Source organism: Seriola lalandi, unplaced genomic scaffold (genome assembly GCF_002814215.2).
Source record: "Seriola lalandi dorsalis isolate HSWRI2012SDOR001 ecotype SW California unplaced genomic scaffold, Sedor1 jcf7180002054972, whole genome shotgun sequence".
Taxonomy (NCBI): Eukaryota; Metazoa; Chordata; class Actinopteri; order Carangiformes; family Carangidae; genus Seriola; species Seriola lalandi.
Genome location: NW_019525660.1, coordinates 2598477 through 2605851, shown reverse-complemented (window position 1 = coordinate 2605851; position 7375 = coordinate 2598477).

Here is a 7375-nt window from a genome sequence, read left to right as displayed (position 1 = left end):
GAACACTATATCCACATTGCCTCCAGCAGCGGTTCACTGTCCAAACTTCAGCCGCAGGGGAGAAAACAAACTCCGTCGACGGACTGTCCCAGCGCCGAACTTTCGGCCAATCAGAGAGCAGGCCAATCAGAGAGCGGACCAATCAGAGGGCAGGAACGTGCTGGACAAATTTGGAGCGGTTTAGGTTGGTGAGGAGGGGGGAATTAAAACAAATTCACTTAAATCATTTGTTAGTTAACAGAAATAATGCAGTGGGGTTAACTGTCCTCCACCACCCGCCTGAGCTAGGGGAGTTAGGTATTTCAATTTATAATAACAATAATAATAATAATAATAATAATAATAATTTATTACCATCATTATTATTATTATACATTGAAATACCTAACTCATAATAATAAATTATTATTATTATTATTATTATTATTATCATTATTATTGTTGTTGTTGTTATTATTATTATTATTGTGGCAGTAGTAGTAGTATAGGAACAGATGGGAAATTATATATTTTTTCTTTTTTCTATTCTATTCTAAGTAGCTAATATTATGAACCAACTCTGCCACCTCATGGCAATTAGACGATATTACAGCAATATGCCTTTAAGATGTCACTCAAACACTCTACAGTAAATTTGGTTCTTGATGCATTGACAAGTAAGCTATACACATAAATAAAAATTGTTGTTCATATATAATTCACAAAAAAAAAAAACCCAAAAAACTGGTGTCAGGTGTTAATAATTACATTAACGATGACATTCATTTTATCACTCACACCTTTTCTTTTCCTGCTGTAAGATGTGTATAAAAAAGGGCACACACAAAGCTTTTCAGCACCTTTAAGCAAGGCTTTTTTCATCAGAGCTTCAGACTGTTCAGACATTTTCTTATCAACCCAAATCATATTTGATATTAAAGAATCATATGGAGGTTTCATGTGTACCAGCAATGTTCATTTTGCTAAGGAACAAAGATTAAGCTTTCTATTCTATTCTATTCCACATGGTAAAGCTGCAGTGCCATCTCCTGGTAATGAGAGGAACAGCACACCAGTGTCACCATCCTGCAGTGTAATTCTGATAACAGGAGTGGCTTAAAGCTCTACTAATCCATATGTTTTAATATTGACTGATATTATGAACCAGAGTCAGTGTGTATAATGTGAAAGTGGTGTCTCATATAGTCATGAGCTCAATTATCAAGCAACTCAGCAGTTCTGATAGATCAGGTGTGTGTGCTTACCAGCTTTTACAGCTGCTTCCCAATAAAATGATTCAGCTATTACGTTTTTTTCTAGTCTGGTCAAGCATTAATGAACTAAATGACTGACTGATTGGGAGACCCAGGCCAAAGTCAAACATAGTGTGTTGCATGATATTGAACAGAGTATGTATGCAAAAAGATTCAAAACTCAGCTATGTGCCTATGAGACATATACACTGTTATTTCATTAACATCATTTGTCCCTGGAGTTCCCAGCAGTTCTATTCTAGCCGGGGACCTTTGTTACACCTCTTCCCTCTTCAACCTCTTCCCTAACTAAACATGAGAGAGGGCCACTTTACCCTGCTCAGCCTGAATATGAAACTAACTGTACTTTACTGTACATTCAGTGTTAGTCAAAAAGTGAACTCAAGGCAGTTACTTACAGTCAAGGTGCATGTTTGAAAGCCAGTGGAGATACTGTGGGTCTGTTAATTAAGGGTGATGTAAAGAAAATATTTTTTATTGACTTTCCAACTAATTAAACCCACTGGATACACAGGGAACAATGCACAAGTACTTTCTAAAAATTTAATATTTTTTTTTAAATGCCAGGAGTTTTTTTTAAGTTTGTGGTAATTATGTGGAAGACCACATCACAGTGGCTAATCAAGAAAATAATTTGGCCCAGATTTCTCAGCAAAAGACAGATGAACATGATGTTACATTTACAAAATCAAGAGCATTGATCAAAGAGTGGTCCAAATTGTTGAAAAATGCATTATGTCTATGATGTATCAAACTTTGTAAAAACATTTTAATACAAATATCTTGGATGACGGCCAAGGTTTAAACATGAATCAAAGACAACTAATTCAAAAAATTACAGTTAATGCTTTGGGAACAATCTAATGATTTAAATTCCAGTATGTGGTTTGTCTGAAATGGACTTAAGGACATTTTAGGACATCTTGAACTTTTTATCAGTTAAACAGTGATTTAATACAACCATCTCACACTGATGATTTGGCTTAACTGTGAAATACAGCAGAGTATTGTCTATGGCTGTGTTCCAGTCCTATGGCTTTAACCACTGTTTTATTTCAGTGTCAGGAGAAGGCAGGCCAAACTCTCCAGAGTTTCAGAGAGTGTATGAGCAGCTGGGAAAAAGGCTATCTTCAGATTTCTAAAGTACAAATCTGAGACTCTTGAAGACCTTTTAATGCAACCTGGAAATAAATATGAAACCGATTCAAAAACCAAAGAAAAGAAACAAAGGTGCAAGTGCTGAAACTATTAATAAGGTCAGTGAGGAACAACAGAATTTTTTAGTGCAATGTGGTTTTATAAAAACAGAAAACGGTGAGAAATTACAGCTTCAAAAAGGTCACTGAGTGGGCAGCAGTGAAAGATGTGGTGTGATTGTATGCTTTTATGTCTGTCTGTTAAATATGAAGGTCAGGAGACTGTTAGCTTAGTTTAGCATAAAAGCTGGAAACAGGGGAAAAAGTGAGGCTGGCTCTGTCCAAAGGTAAAAAAAAAAATCTGCCAACCAGCTCCTCTAAAGCTCAATAACTAACACCAAAAAAACAAAGTCAAGTTTGGATTTTGTACTGATAAAAAAGAGATATAATGTGTTCATTTGTTTATCATTTATTTTCTACACTCTTAAGCTCGCAAAACTTTAGTTAATACACAAAGTTATGATGAAGTCTTCAGGAGCTGCTGAGACAAGCAAACAGCACGCAGTTTCTGTTTCATACAGTAAACCTACTTAAAAACCTACCGATACTTTTCTTCTGTCAGCAAGCATTTACAGAAGTGGAAAAGGAGGTTATTACTGTTATGTTTGTGTTATTGTGGCTACAAGTCCTCAAACTCATATCAGCTGCATTTTTCAGAAGACATGCTGGAAATCACTGTTGAAATTATTACAATTGTGATGGCTGAACTCCATTTAGCTGCTTTAGTTTCAGGGTGCTGGTACTGCGTGTGCTGGTTCACTGTCACTGATTACAGGGACACTTAAGCAGGACAGAACAGCCATCGTTAGTGTTATTAGCACATTAGCACTAATCATTGAATCTCTGCTAATTAGTAACTATACCTGAGATTACTGACCAAACTGTCTTCAGTAAAATTAAAATCATTTAATTGTAATGAGGTTCATTACAATTAATTTCTCCACTAGATGGCAGCAGAGGATTATGTCAAGGGAACAGACGTACACGAACACACACACACACACACACACACACACACACACACACACACACACACACACACACACACACACACACGTGTTCACACAGTGTTTTATGTTTTAAGTGCAGCTATAGTTGTAAGAACGTGCTTTTCTTCTCAAATCATCATGACAGATGGTGGGAATATGGTTGAATATGCTCCATTGAAATCCATGCACTGTGACAGGCAGTACGCTGGAACTGTTTTTGGTAAAGACCATTCACTCTCTTTCTCTCACTCTGTGTGTGTGTGTGTGTGTGTGTGTGTGTGTGTGTGTGTGTGTGTGTGTGTGTGTGTGTGTTTGTGTGTGTGTGATAAAAAGAGAGAGGGAGAGAAAATGTATCTTTTCCAAAAGACATGAGCAGTGTAATCACAACCCTGTCTTTTAGAAATTCAGTTTATATGCAGATAATCTGCAACAACAAATATATTTTAAAGATAACATAATGCTGGCAATAATATATTCAATAGCTCTGCAACTCACATGCATTGATTATGGCAGAGCAATCTCACAACTGATTGGTGAACATATACCTGTCAGATGAATGACAAACCCCTGCTCTAAGTTATCTTTATTATAACATTTACCTCTGCAGTTCTCTGCCTCAAAGACACTGATCACCAGAAGCCTGAAGTTCATTTAAGTAGAGGGACTAAGAGAAAATGTCAGTTTATTTTAGAAGAGAATGTGATCATAACTCAGCTTGTGCAGAGCAGCCCCTGTCAATGGCAGATTATTAATATTCCAAAACCTTCTAACTATCACTGCAAACTCTCATCTTGAAGATGAATCTGATATCTTGGCTATTACATATCCTTAGGGTTTATATTTGAACTGTAAAATCATTTCAGGATTTGAGTACCCTTTAATTTTCCATACCTTATTTTCTTAGTAACTGTATGTAAATGTTGTTATGCTAGTCTCCACTTTTGCTGGAGAGGGATTTACTGTTGAATGCTCAAAATTTATGATTATGATTTACCAATTCTTTTTATATTTTAGATGAGAGATGGGAAAAAAACAATTAAAACAAAGAGTGAGAGACAAAGAGACAACATGACAGAGTGTCAAAGTGCAACAGGTATGATGTATGTAAGTGTATTAGATTATATTGTGGAATATGAGCAATACCAAAAAGAATCTATGAGAGTACTGAATGTGAGCTTCTTAGTATATTGTTCTGTAGGTCAGTGAGAAGAAACCTGTGAAAATAGCCTCCCAGTTCAGTTAAAGCAAGAGTTAGGACATGGTTGTTTTCATTATTAGGTTTTACTGGGCTACAGCCAGTGCAAGAGGGCGTTTATGTTCTGCAGGCACAGCAAAATGTCACATTCAATCTGTACACTTTGTTTTCAAAAGGTCATAATTAGCTAGCAGTTTTGAAACAATTATGGCCAAAGTGCACCAATTTCCCTCTGAAGCAAAACATAGAATTACTCATGGAGAGTGAAGCTGAGCGGCGTGTATGTGTGAAACACTTGTGGTTTGGTGTTATTCCATTCTTACTTCTTCATCCAGTATCAAATGCTTTGTCTCTGTATCAACTACAAAACTTAAATGTAGCAAGGAGAGACTGGTTGTCCACTTCCAATTTTATGTTATCTTATCAAAGTTGATGGAGAGTGAACGCTGTTAGATTTAAGCAATTTAACACTTTTACATGTAGGAGCAGCTGAGAATAATTACAATTTATTAGCCAGGTTGGAGAGGGTTTGGTGATAGGAGGGCACACATGCATACACACGAGGGAAATTAAAAAAGCAGCTGCAGAGTAACAGGAAAATGTAATTTATGCCGCAACAACATACCTGCCACAATTTTCCTGCCAATTTGAAGATTTGGAAAAAGCCAATCTACTGAGTACCCAGGTGTGCTGTTGGCAAAAATCTGTTTATAGATCTGATAATAATTTTTTGCACAAAGATAAAGAAAACATAAAACCTTGTTTAACATTACTCTGGAACATTTTTTTTAATGCAGCACCTCAAGTGACTTTTTCCATGTAAAAAAAAAAAAAAACTGCAACAACATGACAACAGTGCTTAAGACCAGATATAGTGTTTCTCTCTCTTAAACAAAACTAAATGTGTAAAACAATAAATGTTTCATTTTTACTTTGCTGCCATAAAGAGGTCAAATGAGTGATTATATTGCTGTTGCTAAGGTGGTCAGACTCGTTGCTATGTGGCAACCTCAGCTGTTGTAGGAAATGGCTCTGGTTAAAGTTTAAAAGAAGGGAAGGAAAGAAGGCGATGTAGCCACAATGCTTTTGGTGTGCACTTGTGTGTAAGTGTGTGTCTTTCTGTGTACACATGTATTGTTGTCTTGGGCATTTGTGTATTTATTGTGTGCCTGTGCCTTTTTTGGGGTAAATGTGTGCATATGCTAAAGCATGTATAGAATTGTGTATATATACTGTGCAGCAATTTTTTGTGTGTGCGTATACCATTACCAGCTTCTGCACACATACTGCACAACGTAATGTATGTGTGCGTTTGTGTGTATGTGTGTGTGTGTGTGTGTGTGTGTGGGTACGATTCCAATAGTGGACCTCCCGGTGCTTACACATGTGAACCAGAGAGCCAACGGGGGACATTTTGGAGGTTGACTACTGGTCATGCTTTAAATCATGTTACAATTATGTTGAAAAACCTCTGATGAATTTAATTAAATTTTATCCAAGGCCTGCAGGTGTTTGAGTTTGTACTCAGCACTGCCTCTGCCGGCTGGAGCAGGGGTTTTAATGACGTGAAATGTAAATTGCTTGCAGCCCCAGGTAGGTGTTCAGAAATTCTGCTTAATCACTTTTTAAAATTATATTTAAAATATATATGTATATATAAATGTAAAGGCTCAACTTTAGAGGACGTCCTAACTAGTTTCAAGCTGTATTAAAATGCAGAAGGCAGAGGAACAACAATATCATTATTATTAAAATGTAATACAAAGAAAAACTGTGAGGATGATGATCATTTCTTTTCACTGAAATGAATCACTTAAAACATTTTCAAAAAAAAGTACAGTGCATGCAGCCTAAAGTGTTCCGAGCACTCCTCTAGCAAAACTATTCATTCTAGCACATAGCTAGTCCGTCAGACAATTGATCCTTATTTCCTAGAGCTTTTGAATATTTCCTTAGGATCTTTGACTTCAAAATTCACGGCAGGGTCTGAGTATCAAACCCAAGACCTCCAAAACCCAAAGTAGTCCTCTTACTCCTTCTGCTATTTGAACAGAGACACTTGAGTTCTAATCCTTTGAGATTTTGACTGTTTCCTTTGGACATTGGAGTTCAAAATTAAATGCACCTCATAGGGATCAAAACATCAACCCTTAAGGTGCAAAACTGTCCTTAAGTCCCTGGGCTATGTCTCCAGCAGGATTAGTGTCTTCTTTAGTTTCTTATAGCTATAGAGTCTTTCCTCTGAGTGCAGGGCGTGAAAGTACAACAAGTTGCCTGGGTGTCAGAGTCACAACCTCAAAACGTCGGAGCGGTCCAGTTACAATGCCTTTCCACTTGGCCATGACCAGCCAAAGGTGGTCCCAACTTTTCCATTGGACAGCACCCAAAGAAAAGCATCAAAAGCTCTAAGAAAAAGAGTGAACAGTCCTCAACTAAATAGCTCAACTTGTTATGGGACTGCTAGGAAGTCCTGAGGTTTGATTTTTATGAGAATTTTGAAGTCCAACACCCAAAGTGAAGACTCAAATGCTCTAAATAATATAGTAATAAAGTAAGTAATACAGCTCATAATTTTCTGTGGAAATGACTCAAATTTTGAGGTTGTGGGTTCAAGCTTCAGTTAAAGTGAATTTTCAAGCAAGAGTTTGCATTAAATCAAACACTGACACTGTGTCAGCCACTGCCAGTTGCGAGCTAACAAACAGCAAAAACAATGAAAAGATGCTAACTACGCTAACCGTT